General features: G+C 33.0%; 1 non-coding gene across 1 annotated transcript; it reads right to left on the bottom strand.

Moving 5' to 3' along the window:
• Positions 1-15,960: 15,960 nt before the first annotated feature.
• Trnar-ucu (transfer RNA arginine (anticodon UCU)) lies at positions 15,961-16,033 on the bottom strand. Its single transcript has one exon. It is a non-coding gene; the product is annotated as a tRNA-Arg (tRNA).
• Positions 16,034-16,353: the final 320 nt, after the last annotated feature.

Genomic DNA, 16,353 nt, shown 5'->3' with positions numbered 1-16,353 from the left:
CTTGAAACAAATGACCTTTATCTTTACAGCTTTTGTTCTTAATAATAAATATGATACTTGTATTTTGTTACAATGCTCCTGAAAAATAATGTAGAGACCAACATCATGGAACATGGAAATGGTAGTCTTGAAACAAATAACCTTTATCTTTACAGCTTTTGTTCCTGATAATAAATATGATACTTCTTGTATTTTGTTACAATGCTACTGAAAAATAATGTAGAGACCAACATCATGGAACATGGAAATGGTAGTCTTGAAACAAATAACCTTTATCTTTACAGCTTTTGTTCCTGATAATAAATATGATACTTGTATTTTGTTACAATGCTACTGAAAAATAATGTAGAGACCAACATCATGGAACATGGAAATGGTAGTCTTGAAACAAATGACCTTTATCTTTACAGCTTTTGTTCCTGATAATAAATATGATATTTGCATTTTCTTAGAATTCTACTGAAATATCAATATGTCCTATAGAATACATATAACATATTCGTAAAATGCTTTTATAATAAGTGTTTAAAGAATAATACAGGTGACCATGAAAATGTGGAAGCTTTGAGAAAAATTATCTTTAGCTTTATAATTTTTCTTTCTGCTACTTTCTCGAATCTTGAACGGCACAATGACACTCGAGTGTCACGTTTAGAGCCAGTGTCACAGGCGTGAATCCCATTGAAGAAGCTTTATTTTAATCGCGTTATCTTATTTTCGATCAATCTCGTCGAACGTTTTATTATTCGATTCACTCGAAGTTATCGTGAAACGATCGATCTTCAACGTAAAAGTAATTTATGTAACGCTAGAAAAAGTAGTTAAAACCTGAAATTATACACTTTCACTCTACAGAGCGTGACAAGGTCCAACTGTAGAACATGTTCGTTAAATTACGTAGAATTTGAACGTAGCTTCAATAATATTCGCTTGATCTAATTAATTATCGCTCTTCTCACTTTCTTTTCGTATTCCTATTTCTTACCTATTTCGCAATTTCTTTCTTAGATCACGTCGTTCGTTTCTTGAATTTAAACTTAAATATTTTATCTCATAGGTTTCGGTATCTTTTTCATTTGAATATTTTTACCTTATTCCATCTTGTTGTTTTGTTCTTCGGTACAAGAACTTTATGAAAATTTGGAAATATTAATTAATATCCGATACTATTCTTTATCCGTGCAATTAATGTCTACGATACTTTCCTTAAGAATCTTCTTATTATAAGTATGAATCTTCTTACAAGTTATACCGTAACGTAGATTATTCCCTTCCGAATAATATCTCCTATCATTGCCAAAGCAAGTTTCCAACGAAGCATAACATGTGATTAAAAACTAAATGAAACGTTGCGAAGTAGTTCTGTAAACAACAAAACGATATCGATACGCAAAAAACGCTATCATAGGTGTTGACAAAAATGAACAAACGTCAAAACCCATAAAAAATGAAAGAAGTGTGGTAAGATAAGGATTCTCGTAAATTAATGCCATCACCATCGTTTTGTATAATAAACGTCAACTATGTATAAAGATATAAATATGGCTAATAATAATAGTACAAATGCGTCTTTAACGCATTAACGTGAAACGTTGATAGAAGTAGAACTTCTTGCATTAGGTATAAAAATGTTGGGCATTAGGCAAATGGTATGCTGTGGCGAGCTACGCGTGTTATGCACTTGCTGCTCATGAACATTCAGAATAAAATTCAATATATATGTTAATGTAATCCTTTTCTTCGTATTATAATACTTGGAAAACGCTTATTTTTCGATTAATGTTAATTTCAATAGCAGAGAGCCGGATGGGTCAACCGTATTCGATTCTGTGTTTCCGTATTGTATATATCGAAGCTTTCGATTACCCAGCAAACACAATCGTTGACCGACGAGTCCAGCAGACCGCAATCACGGCTATTGTTCGGTCTCGGGTCGCGTTATCAGAGTGAAATAAACAAGACACATCTGAAACATGATAAGACAGAAGTGTTTTCTCTCGTATCGAGAATTCAAGTAGTTTGATACATATGTAAGGACAGACTGGTAAGAATGTAGTAATTTCAGTTGAAAGATGCGGCAGGTCATCGACATAGTTAGAATTGTATAATTGTAGAATTGCGTTGATAAATGAGATTCGTCAAATTGTAGATGCAATTTCACGAGAGAAATATTCTTTGTTAATGAATAAGGAAACAATGTTTAAACAAGAATGTAAATTATTAATTTAGTAGCGATACATCAGTGGACGTTCAAATGTTTGCGTAATACATATTTTGCAAGAAAAATACACACAAGATTAGATATATTTTTCTATTTCTTATAAGTGGTTTATTAATCAACAAAAACTACTTTTCTTCCGTCTAGCTTTATAGTTTTCGATTTTACTAATTAGATTGACAAAATATGCCCAGCGAATTCCTTGTGATAACGAGATAGTTCTCAATCGTTCGCAGTTATATAACTATGAATTTTTCATTAATTTTCAAATGATAGTTGCTCTATCACAATCGAAAGAACGTGCAAATTTATGAATTTCTGTTCAAATTTCCTCTGATAAGAACACGTTCGATTTGTTCCAGGATCCATCGTATGTTCTATATCCGAATCCTAGAGCAAATTAAAAAGCTTGTAGTACAGGTATTCATTTTTGTTTTACGAATAACCATACTGTGACCAATGCAATTATTGGTTAACAATGAATTTATTTCGAAGCTTGGAAATTATTCGATTTTGAAGATTAAATTTGAAGAAGCGATTTCATATCGATTAATTTTGAACTGGGTTTTATCATTGAAATTATTAAAAAATGATCGTTCTCGCCTTGTTTTTCATCATTTTATCGTTTACTATTTCCACATATTTTGCGAAACTAGATGATATCGATCCTTGACCCCTTGTCTTCCGGGCCATTTCGTTGTGAGATTAGAATACCATTTTTTTTTTTTTTTTTTTTTTGTAACATTATCCGTCTCCTTACATTTCCGTGCGTTTCCACTCGTCTTCTCCTGTTTACGTGCGTTTCTACGCGTCTCTTGCCGTCTCTTGGCAAAGACGTAAGTTGCACGTACGTAGCACACACACGTATATACGTACGTATACATGCACCAACCAACATCTGAAAAGCTCTGAAAGCCTTTCCAAAGAATAAACATCGATGTGGTGAATACTTTAAAATACGTTTGTAAAATATTTGATGTAGCATTTTATTCTATTATTATCGGTGCGTTTGTCGCTGCAAGAGTAATCCGACCCATTCTTCTATACGCGCATAGTTGGCTAAAATATTAAAAGAAAATTATAACGACGAACTAAGGTCGTTCAATATCCTGTATGAGATAATAACGCGCATATAACACAGTTGGCTAAAAGCTGTTAAAGTTTAAAGGTGAAAGCTTACATCCAATAATTTCTAGCACGTTTTATTAATAAAAACGCAACGAAGCTCGACTTTTATAAAATCCGAGCGTTATCGATGTGCGTACGAAAATATTTCGAAATTTTATTTATTCACTGCATTCAGAGAAGATTCCTCTGTTTTGCGAATATTATACCCTGAATAATAATAAATTTGATTATCGATTAATCTACAACACGGTTTAAAGTCAACTATTTCTCACCGAAATGAAATTTTAATCAATTCATCTTTCCTGCGCGTTAAATCCTCGTTTTTTCTTGCACGTCGCCTAACGCGCAAGATATTTTCTTATGCAAATTTGTATGTTTCTAGCAAAACAAATTGAACGCCTCGAATATTCATAACAAGGCAAGAATACACTAACATGTTTTGCCAGAGTCAAATAAATTTGCATGAACAGACATATCTTACGCATTAAAAAATATAAACAAAAAAAAGAGAGAAAAAAATGTTTAGAATGCAAAGGTGACTTATCCGAATAATTTAACAAACATCAAAGCGTAATAACTCTTGAATTAATAATTTCAAGGTACGTATATAAATAACTTTATACTTTTTGCGAAGGACGAAAGATTATGTAGACTACTAGTAGAGTCGACGATACAGGATTTTATTTAAGAGTTATCAGATCGTTTGGAAAATTCACATTGAAAATTGAAATGCATGTCAGAGGAATATGTAAAGTTAATTCTCAGATTTTACAGGATTTTTTTTCAACAACCTTCTGCTTGATACGAGGATGAGTCACTTTACTTGATAATACTATCGTTTGCAACGAAGTTTTAGTCGCAGAAATTCTATTCAATTCGGTATTTCAATTTGCTTGACCACTGGCTGTTATAGTTATATTTAGTCAGATCGAAGATCTCTTCGTAATCAGATTTCTACGTGGACGCTTCTTATTAATACGCTTTCGTTTATCTCTCTAGTCATTTGCTCGATAAACGTCACGAATATTATAAATAATGGAAATTGTTACAATACGAACTCTTAATTCTAACTTTAGATACGTTAGTTTCCCATTGATTATAGAAAACTGTATATCGATTTGCTATCTCCGAGTACCAAGCCTCTGTTAGTCGCGAGTAAATAATTTTTCTGCGTTCGGGGTTTTCCAAGATTCGAGAAGCACGTCGTTATCGATATACTCATTGCCACTTTCTTTGCTACATTTACGTTGAGTGGGATTTTTCTTACAGTCAAAGTCGAGGAGTCAAGAATCGAACGAAAAAAGAATCGAAGAAAATTGCGTGGATTACGCGAGACATATTGTATGTAGATTTCGTATTGCAAGTAATCTTATGACAATGATAAAATACGTACGAAGATGGTACGTCGTCGTTGAGCATAAAAGAGTCTCTGCTTTATGTTTGTTCCCAAAAAACATTTTTTCATTCTACGAGGAATGGGATTACGTCGAGCAGTAAAAATCGGAAGATCATGTACGATCTAAAAAATTGTATTTTCATAGGAAGATCACGTAGCCGGCGATTAATTCGCGTCATAAATTCGTCAAGTTTATCCAACTCGCCTGGTCCACGCGAATGGACCGGTTCGTTGCATTCTCGAACGGAAGAGATTACATGAAATTAATTAATTACACTTAATTATAGACACTTTGTACGAGATACGTACTAAACGCTGAAAAATTTTATCTATTTGAACCTGACTTGCTCGAGAAAAATCGTACAACGATCCGTTTGGAATTCCAAGACATTTGCCAACTTGAAAGAAACCAAGGAATAACGTTGTATACAATCGCACAAATTTCTTCCTACTAATTTTCACATTTCTATCAAAGCCCTTTCTATTTGCGTTCTAAGGAAATGATAGAAAGATCGTGGGAAAAGTTCCACGACTCTGCGCTAACTGGTAGTATGTCATTTCCTACTTCCTTCGAACGAAAGAGATTTATAGCGAAACTTGCTAAGAGATGGAACATGGTATTTGTCGGAATAAAAGAGTTCTCGCTCTGGCGAATATGTGACGAGCGGTAGAAACGAGTGTTGCTGGCACCCCTTGACGACTTGTCCTTGTCGACCTCGAGAGTTACCGGAGAGCATAGACCCTTCAGGTCGTCATGGCGACCAACTAGAGACCCCAAGAAGGCGGTCAAAGAATATCTCGTTCGTCTCCCTTTGTCTTCGTCAATTAATTTTTGCAAACCTTTCTACCATTCTTCCTGAAAGCTTACAAAATTGCCTCTGCTATCTCGTCCACGACGTTCTTGTCAACTTACGGATTTGTCGTTTTATTCGTGATTCTGTTTCTGAATTATGTTTGTCAATAAAGAGGACGCGAAAAACATCCGATCGTGATAGGACGAAAGTTATTTGCTTGTGAATTGTCTTTCCATTTCATTGAGATTTCTCATTGAGTTTTAAGGTCTGTTCGATTATCGCGAGTTCAAATATTGATTTTCCTTGTACCATTTTTACATTGAATCGTCGGAAGAGAATATTTCATAGATAATTTTCATGTTACACTTCCGATTCTCTGTTGCCTGCGATAATTTTCATTCTGAAATCTCTTAACTGTCCGACGTTTAGTTTCCATGCAACAAACGTCTGCTTTTTCTCTCGATCGCCGGCATGTGAATTTGGAAACGAACTTATTAAACGCGCTAATAGAAGGTTACTTCAAAAACGAAGTAATTTCGCGTAAAAATGATGAGAGCCTCCCACGCTCTAAAATTACTTATTTTTACTATCGTGGGATACGAGCTTCTTGCATAATGACCTTACCCATTGCGAATACGAGATTTCGTATGGGTACACTCGAGTATAATGTAACCGGAAGGAGAGACCGTCTTCCTTTCCAGGATAAATCGTTCATCTTGTATAATATACGTATAAAAACGCACGATGCGTTTATTCGTATAATTTCGATTCAGAAATTATCTGGAATTATTTTAAAACGGGGAATTTTTAACGATGATAACGCGATAACGATAATCCTTTCTCTACGGTATAGTAAGAGATTAAAAGATTGGGCTATTCTAAAATTATCGAAGATGTAATGTCTGCATCTGTGAGACTCGAAATGTTAACAAAATCCGAGTATAGGTCTAAAAAAAAAGTGTAAAAGTAAAGAAAAATTAAATGCTGTCCCGAGGATTTCGAAACCTGTCTTTCAAAATCTTGTTACTTTTCTGCCATTCAGTGCGGCAATACGGTGTGATTCAAGATTATGTAACGCTGTTAAAGCAGTTTCACTGCGATGTATACCGGATTCTGTTATGTCGTATTGTACAACATGATATCGCTTCTTTCACGTAACTATTCGCACATAATTGATTTTGATTTACATACGTACATTTCCATAGAGATACGCTCACAGGGGGTCTGAACGATTCGTATTAGGTCAATTGAGACGACGATTTTAATTCCTTTCGATTCGACTGCATGGCAACAAATAATAAAGCCCAGTTGCTGTAACAATAAGACCACGAGCTTCCTGGTACGTTTCCATTGGAAATTCTCTGTTAACCAGTTGCGTTAAGTTAATAGCGGTGCGTTCTTTATTCCAACAATTGTCACAGATCGTTACTTTTCATAATTAAAGAGTCGAAGGGGAGAAAAAAAAAAAAAAAGAGAAATATTTGTTTTCAGTAATTTCAAGGTATACACGAAGGATTTAGAAATATCTTTCGCGTGACAATAAAATAATCTGTAATTAAACGAAGTAATGACACAAAAGAGAAAAATGCAACAATTGCCATCGCGTGATGCGCTTCTCGCTTCTTTTTACCAACCAACTCTGTTTTGCTTTCGTTCTTTACTCTTTCACAACACAGCCGTAAAGACGTTATGTGCGCAACACGATTCTTGCCACTTGTGCCAAATTTTCACGTGACATCATGCATCCACGCGCGCATTCTCCGAATTAATCTTCAATCGCTATCGATAGTCTAAACATCCTCTCATTTCGCTATCACTTTATGAACCTTTTCAACGCTTCCATACTTGCATATCATTTCCACTTCCGTATTATTTTCTCAGACGCGCATAACAAGCAATATCTCTGTTTTTTTTTTCTCGATTCTTCTAGCTGTCTGATAAATAAATAAATAAATAAATTTGCATGACGTTCAAAGTAACAGAACTTTGGAAAACGTTGGACGAAGGAGGAAAAAAGTACGTCGATGAATAATAAAACGTCCGAGTGTATTCCTTACTTTTATGATAATACAATTGAACTTTCTATTCTGTTATGTTATGTATCCGCAATTAAATTCAGCGTATTTTACCTCTTCAACGGTGTTAATTTCGACACGGTTTAATGGTAATCAATAGCTCATTAAGGGAAGAAACTTAGTGGAAGATTCTTCATCGCTCACGACCGGATAAGCATGCGTTAGGTTCGGTGATTTTATCGATTTTTCATTTTTCTAAAAGCGTTACAGGTCATTCGAGGTATACCTGGTACACTTAATTGACGATGACGATACTCGATTGATGCATCGATTCTTCGACCGACGTCATTTCCCACCTCCTGTTATCTAATCCATTCATGGTGTAATTTTGAAGTTCGATACATGCGTCGATGATAATGCAAAGTAAATAAAAGGATGTCTTCAGGATGTTCAACTTGCAACGTGGCTGACATAAGCGCGATACAAACGTAACCGTTTTAACGAACGTGATTAACGTTGGTCATATATTTGAAATTAATGAGTTTAGAAGTGCCGGAAGTTATTTCTACTGTTTACGTGCCTATGTTTTGCACATCGCGTCACGAAATGTGATTTTTTATTCATACGCGTGTTGACCGTGCGATATTAGAAATCGCGCGACGCCATGGGATCGCGATGTTCTTTTTTTTTTTTACGAAATTTAAATTACTAATTTTAGGAAAAATCTGGACGAACGATTAAAACGTAAATCGATTTAAATTGTTATTCAAAAATTCTTGCTTCTGTTTTCTAATCACGTAGTTATCGTATTTCGTTTCCAAGTTATAGTTTCGAGTTACTCGTTAATATCCTGCGAAACGTGATAGCGAGTTATAAGATACACGTGCTGCGTTATTGCACATGCATGTACACGTTTAGAATCACATTCGTTGAGCGCGTGCTTTTTTTCTACACGTGATTCTGATGCGTGCATATATATATATATATAAATATATGTACAAATACGTATGCACTAGATATATACGTATCTAACAATAAATATACGTAACTCGTATTAGAATAACATTCGATAGAAACTATAGCGATTTTTCGACGATTTCGACGATTAACAAAAGCTTCAAGGATTTACGTAGTACCGATATTGTACTCTATATCTATAAGATGTAAAAAGTTAGAAATTTTTAAATGATCGAATTTATCCTTCGCTTATATAAGTACATTTACGGATAAGAAATATAAATACATTTCTTGTCATTCGTTGGTTGCAAAACAGTTGATTCAACGTATAGAGAATAAAACTTTGCACGCGTGACTTCCCTTTAATTTTTCAGTCAACGTAAACCGGTTACGTTTGGTTCTAGTTGCACTCTTAACCATGTGATTGGTATTATGTGGGCTGTAATGGATAATTTATCGTTGTGGACGTATGAATTCATGTGATACATATGTACGTATATAACGTGTATATAAATACTATATATATAAATTAATATGTAACATGAAATTTAATTCAAAGAACCGTTTAAAAATTCTAAATTTATATACATATATATGCAAATATAAAATTATTTGATTAAATTTTCGACGATTAGACGATTACGCTTAAAAGTATTAAATAGTATTAGGCTATACTTAAAGGTATAAAATAGCCTCCTAACGAAATAAGAAATACAATCTCCAACGTTGCCCATTCACATTGTTCTTTCACAATTGCAAACTGACACGTTCTTAATGTCATCTTACCAATGTCGTTACTTTCTCCATGGGTTGCACGCTGTTTCAACACGACGAATACTTGAAAACGTGTAAGAATATTATGAAAACGGTTTTTCTTTTTTCTTCCTCGTCCTTCTCGGTCTAATTATGGCTCTTTCGGCATTCTTATTTCAAGGTATCATCGTTCTAAGCCGACTACTTTCATCGTTTCCTAGTCATTCGTTCGCATCATTTTTCTTGGAATTTCTCTGGTACAGACAGTTTCGTCTCTTTCATCATCGTTTCAACTGGTCTACTTTACTGGTTCCATTTAGTTTCAAACTTGCACGAATGAACAATACGATTCTTAAATTAATATCCTCGTTACGTTAATTTAGGATTTTTTTTTCTCCGTGCTTTTAGATACGATTTATTGCTTCCAAACTTGCATATCAATTTAATTATGCGTTTGCCTTTAAAAACGTAGAATAATCGTAAATTTTACTTGAGACTTGAACATATTAAAGACGAAAACTTTGAAACAAAGTATTAGAGATCTGTATTAAAATTGACGAGGAAAACCTTGTGTTATTTCATTTCAATGTCATTTTACAGAATACATTTTATATCGTTTTTATATAATAACTAAACTTAATAAGCAATGTATTAAAATGTATTTTTATTTTTAGAAAATAAAAAGATTACAGACAACTAGAAAATTATAGGTAAATAGGAAAATAATTTATAAAATTTGTGTATGTACCGACTATAATGAATTACAAAGTTAAATACGTAGAGGATAGATTGGTGGAACGGATAGAGGCCGAGCTTTGTAAACTGGATTTCCCAGGTTCGAAACTCGGCGTCTGCGTTTTAAATGTGGTTTTCCCATATTCCTTTCTCTTTCCTTCTATCTATATAAATACAATCCGTTTATATAGTTAGTAGTTATAAACAACGCAATACCTTTGCACGTACAGTCCAACTGTGTTATCCATGATAAGTTTTCTTGATCCTTACATGGACGTCAAATAGGACTAAAAGCAAACTGAAACCAAAGAGTATTTTCAAGCCAATATTCGTTACTTTAATATGGTTGTATCGAATATAGGAAAATTTGGTTACAAAATTATTTTTTCTATTCACCTCAATGTTCTTGGTAACTTTTACCAATTATAATTCTTTACTTTCCTCCAAAAATTGCATCCATAAATAAAGAACTTGTACTTATATAGTTGTAGTTAAAAATAAACGACATAACAAATATCGAAAACTCGTGCGGTATAACATATTCAGGTTTAAAATTATAGCACGTATATATCTTTTATAAAGCAATTAATTAATTTGCTTACTAACGTTCAATGAGATTCTCAATTCTTGATTTTCAATATGAAATCGTCTTAATTTGGACATTTATCTTTCGTTCCTGAAATTATAAGCGATATTATTCTTTTTAATCTTTCATAAACAAGAGTGACGCCCATTAAATTTGCGGTCATCCGTCTCTTGCTTGCTACAAATCAGTATCTGTTTGTCTACTGCAGCAGATATCTATTTATAATTGTATTTTTCACGACACCGATAAAACGATTTGGAATGAACAAATACTAAATACATACGTCAAACTTGTACTGATAACACCGATAAACAGTAATTTTAGCTCTCCAAGGAAATGAGATGCGTCGTTATATTTTTTGCCTATGATAATGAATTATTTCTTCCCTCGAAGATAATACTATTTTCGTGAATGTAAATTTTCAGTGAATTGGATTTGCTAAAAGACAGAAGTTTCCAGCATTTGTTATGTCATTACTTTTTAATCGAAATTAACATTCGAATGTGGCATAAGAATTGGAAGTGGAATGTTAAGTATAACGAGTTTAAATAAAGTAGGTTAAAGCGTAATCTGACATTGAATTAAAAATAAATTTGCTAAAGTTAAATACATTGTTACTCTTTTCGTTAAATATGTTTTTATTTAATACTATTTTCTCAACAAATTATCGCATCTCGAGAAATTCCAGAAGTTCGGAATATTATTCTTTATGCGTCTCTTTTCACGTTCGTAATGCAAAGATTATACGAACAATTTTTATTGGAATTTCGTTCGCTCTGTTAATTACTGGTTTAATAATTACAGCGCATGCAATTGGATAGAAATATCTCGTATACGAAAATCATCAGAGAGAAATTTATTGGAAAGTATAACGAGGCTGAGCAAGCTTATCTCACGAGTGTAACGTGCAAATTCACTTAGAACTATGGATCAACTAACGATTCGCGAACGTTTATTAAAAAATGCATTATTATTCATGTTAGACGCGTAAACTGTGACAAGCAAGTACCTTGGACTACGGTTTTACCGATTACCGAATACATGCTAATCAAGGAATCCATACTTATTACATTAGCATATTAATTAAGCTTAAAGTTCGTCGCTTTGAATTTAAAAGAATTAGAAAAACATAATTTTTTTTTTAATTGTATAAAAATATCGCGTTGCATATTTATTGTATCGCGAATCATTGTATAATAATTTGCATGATCGTCCACAGTCAAATTAATTAAACTACATCGATTTTTCAATTATGTAATTTATAATTTTCAAAATCGACTCGATTTTTTCACATTATACATTTTTTGCACGCGCATGATTATACAGGGATCTGCGTATTTATTAAGCGCGTTATAATTTAACAAAGAAAAAACTATCGTTCATTGATTAACGTTCATAAATTCGTTTTAATTAATCCCTTAATTGCATACAAGATCGCATATAAGATAGATCGCAGTATCGCTCCTTCGAATTAGCATGCAGACATAAATTTTTAATATCGCATATATTATTCGTTGATTATTGCTACTATTTTACGATGTGATCGGATCGTCTCGACGTTTCTCACAAGATCTTCGCGAAGCGCGCGTTTTCTATACTTTGTTTACCTTCCTGTGTTGCTGTAATTTTCTATTTATTTTATATTTTTCAATAACGATATTCCATATTCAACTGGTTGATATTTATTTTCGTTTTTCCGACAGTAAAGTTTCAAGTATCTAAACAGGTTTGATCGTCGCTTTATGCCCGAAGCTCTTGTTTGTTGCTTTTTCTGTTCAGGTTGAACTAAGTACAATACTTACACACGTTACTTGCCACGTGTCATTATTTACTCCTTTTTGTTTCGACTTGCTTCATTTTCTTCTGTATATGATGTTGTCATATTGATTTCCTGTCTAGAGACATATCCACGTATAAGATAAAAATGTCGATGCAAAAGCAAAAAGATCTCGATACTATATTTTTAGCGCGTTAACATTACGTCAACAATTATAACGTTAACGTAGGATTCTTCTTATTACTTTACTATTACTGTAACATTTTAATATCACAACGTGAACGGAACGAAACTTGAGAAAGTATTTTCAGATATCCCTTAAAATACTTTAGATACGCTTATTAAACGATTCACACCAAAGTACAATGTTCTATTGATAATTCCTATTATCGTTTCTTTCTACATTTAACGATGACTTTTGGGTATAATTTTTGTATCATTCTGCCGTTTTCTAACGGTGCTGTAACTTTTCTCAGAACAGGTATAATACTCGATTTATCATTATCTGATAAGAGCGTGCAAGGAAAGAAAATTCAAGCCTGAGATAGATTATTATGAATTACAACGTGAATTATACTACACGAGAATGCCTATTTTTCTTGATTCCTTTCTGAAATATAATTGCAGCAATACGAATCTTATTTAAATGATTAATTTCGTTCAATCGCTATATGTCTAATAGAATTGCATAAGCCGAGCTCGTTTTGTGAATAACGTGGTTTAAAAATATAGCTGCGCAAGATTGATTAGCGGTAAATTTGTCACGTGTCGACATCGAGATGGCAGAAGAATTAATTCCGGATATGACTCACGCGAACCCGCTATCATTTGCATTCATGCTCGTCATTACAACCTGCCGAATAAAAATTCAGTTTAATCGTTCGACTTATATTATAACTGAATTGCGCGCTTTTATACGATATGGAACATTTATAACAGCAAAAATCCATAGAACGTACGTATAATCTTCTCTTTATATATAAATTGTATTTTATATCTTGTTGCATTTTTTTCTCTCGTAATAGTCGACGTGTATTTTCTCGTACCTCGTTTTCTTACGCTTCCTGTCACAAAATTAGAATCGCAGAAACGATTAAGCCGCTGGATTTCTTTCTTCGTCGTGTCTTTTTGCTAACAGTTGTATACACAAAGTATGTAAATGGGGTAAGAACGTGGTCGAATCGCATGACTCAGTCTATATATATACATAATTAAAATTGTAATACGCTGACTCAGTGTTTGAGCGGTAAATTCACTGGCAAGAACAGCGATCCAGTTTTTTTCTTTTTATTAGTATAGCGTCTCGTGATCCTGGGAATTCCCAAGCAGGCATTCTATTTTTGATTCCATCTTATTTCCTTCGTGACAATATTAATACGCTATGCACCGTAACGAACCTTCGATTTATAATTAATGTAAAATATGCACGTAACTCTGTCCATCCAAAATCAGAACTCAATTAAGTAGCCAGGCATAAATTATTGATCGAAAGGAAACTACGCCTACAGCAGACAGCGGTGTGCTCGTCCAATCGAAAGTGTAAGAGGCGTTCATTAATAATTAATGAAGTATCGATCAATGTTCGAAATAGACAGATTTGTATTCTCCGACGACGTTCAATCTTCGGAAAGATCGAGGCGCCTAAACTTCGTCTCTGTCGATTCGTTCGTTGCAAATCTATAATATTAATATGGTATAAAAATAATATTTCTAAAAATATTGTCTAAGAACGAAGTTTTTATGAGTGATACTTCTATCGTGTTAAAAATATAATATTATAAGCGAATATTGGAGTACGGATTATTTTATATTTATTTATCTCGCTGTTTAAAAAGACACAATGGCTTCGAACGATCATTACGTAACAACGGATATGGCATTAATTAGTCGATCCTATGTTTGCAACTAGTCGTTTGTAATTGATTTCTTTAATCGATCTGAGTCACCTTTACATAACGTTCGACTCAAGATTGATAGAACATAAAGGCTTACAATGTTTAAAAAAGTTGAAATTTCCAAGTATCGACTGATCACGTTAATATTGATTACAAATATCGTATTGTACGATAATCCGTGTTAAATTATACAACGTAACACCGAGGATATGTTAAATTGTAATAAATGATAACACCTGCTCTGTAGAAGCAGAGTCGATGATGCAGCTTAATCTAACAGCGTATTTAGAAGCCAAGCAATTAATTGATATCGTTTGTAGCCCTTTAATCGTTGGGGTCTTTAAATCGTTTACTCGTTGAATGTCTCGTCTGCTTCTGGATCTTTCGCTTCGTGGCTTTTAATTGACTAGAATGCAGGATACGGTATATATAAAAATAATTCGATTGATACAATAGGTTTCGTGGTATTAAATAATTAAAAATATGTGGAATTAAAAAATATTCAAAATATCTACCGCTTCTAGTAAGAAAAATGGGAATAACAACTTGGATACTATTTCTATCGTGTATTGCAATCGTAATTATTACATTCGTTGTTCTTACAATTTCTAAAGTATTCCACTCTTTATGAAAGTCGTACGATTACCTTAATGTAAGTTTAGTAACGACTCTGTAATCGTAATCAATACTCACGTCGGTTGTTACAACACTACTTCTTTCTTCTTGAAAAATTGAAAAGGATTATAGTAACTACGTTTGATATATATATATCGCTAAAATAAAGAAAAGTTACGAAATACCACTTTCTTAAATTAAAAGATAAAAATTGCAAACAGATCTTCTATAGTAAAATGTTCGAGAATAGATAACTTCTCTTTTCATAACTCTTGTACTGATTGTGAGACCTATTATAATGTACATACGTTCTGGGAAAAAGGTCTTGGAAGAAATTATAGATTCTTGGAAAAGAAGGCGTCGCAATCTTCTGTAATGTTTGGCAGCTGTAGTACAGATAAAATGCACGAAGCAAGTATCTAGTATTAGTATAGCAAATACTAGTTATTTATGTGAGGTTCGTATATACATAATTTCATAATAACAAAATTTCGTCATTTCTACGATTCTCGAGAATAACATTTCAAGATAAAAATAATATATATTTTGTACATCTTCTGATAGTAATAAAGACTAATAATAAAGGTCAAGAGGTAAAAGAATAAATACCATAATTGTTGAATGGTAACTATTTGCCTCGTTCCATTGTAATATATCATTACATTAGCGTGGTATAATAATATTTGATCATAAATATACCAACCAAGTCTATTCACCTTCGTATACACTATTTTTACGTTTGCTGTGCATCGGGATATTTTCGTTCCAAGTCGAAAGTAACTAAAATTAAAACAAACACAAGAGTGAGTGTAGTAAAAGTAACGTAGTACTGAGGAAGGCGCAAAGAGGAGATATTCCTATAGATAAATTAATTAATTTTACATCTACTTTTAAGTGTGCAAATAAAAGAAGATTAAAGATTGTAATAAAATTTAAAAGGATAGTATGGCTGATCAATAGCGATAATTAAATTGCTGTTTAATATTAGTATAATAGATTAATATAAAAATAAAATTTAGATCGTTATAATGTGAAATTTGTAGCTAAAAATTATTTTTAAAAAAATGGGAACCAAGAATGGTTGATTTTATCATCCCTGGTGGGGATCGAACCCACGACCTTTGGATTAGAAGTCCAACGCGCTATCCTCTGCGCCACAGGGACTTGGTATACACAACGTTTCTTATGATAATTCTAAAACATAGTTAATCGTAGATGTCGCTGATGTACATAATAGTTTATGTTAACCAGTGACGTATAAAAAAAAGAAACGAAACGATTAAAATTCTAAGCGCAAGTTTAAACGCAACAAATTGATCGATATAATAGACAAATTTCAGAAAACTAATTATTTTACATAGTGTAATTATACTTTCTACTCTCATTTTGAAACTTTGTTTAATGTAATCCTTTTTTTACATCATATTTAACTTGATAAATAAACTCGTATAAACTAACCAACACAATGAACAACTAATTTTTAT

This window comes from Bombus fervidus, chromosome 12, assembly GCF_041682495.2.
Source record: "Bombus fervidus isolate BK054 chromosome 12, iyBomFerv1, whole genome shotgun sequence".
NCBI lineage: Eukaryota > Metazoa > Arthropoda > Insecta > Hymenoptera > Apidae > Bombus > Bombus fervidus.
The sequence above is the reverse complement of the archived record's forward strand: the minus strand, read 5'-3'. Positions and strand labels throughout refer to the sequence as shown.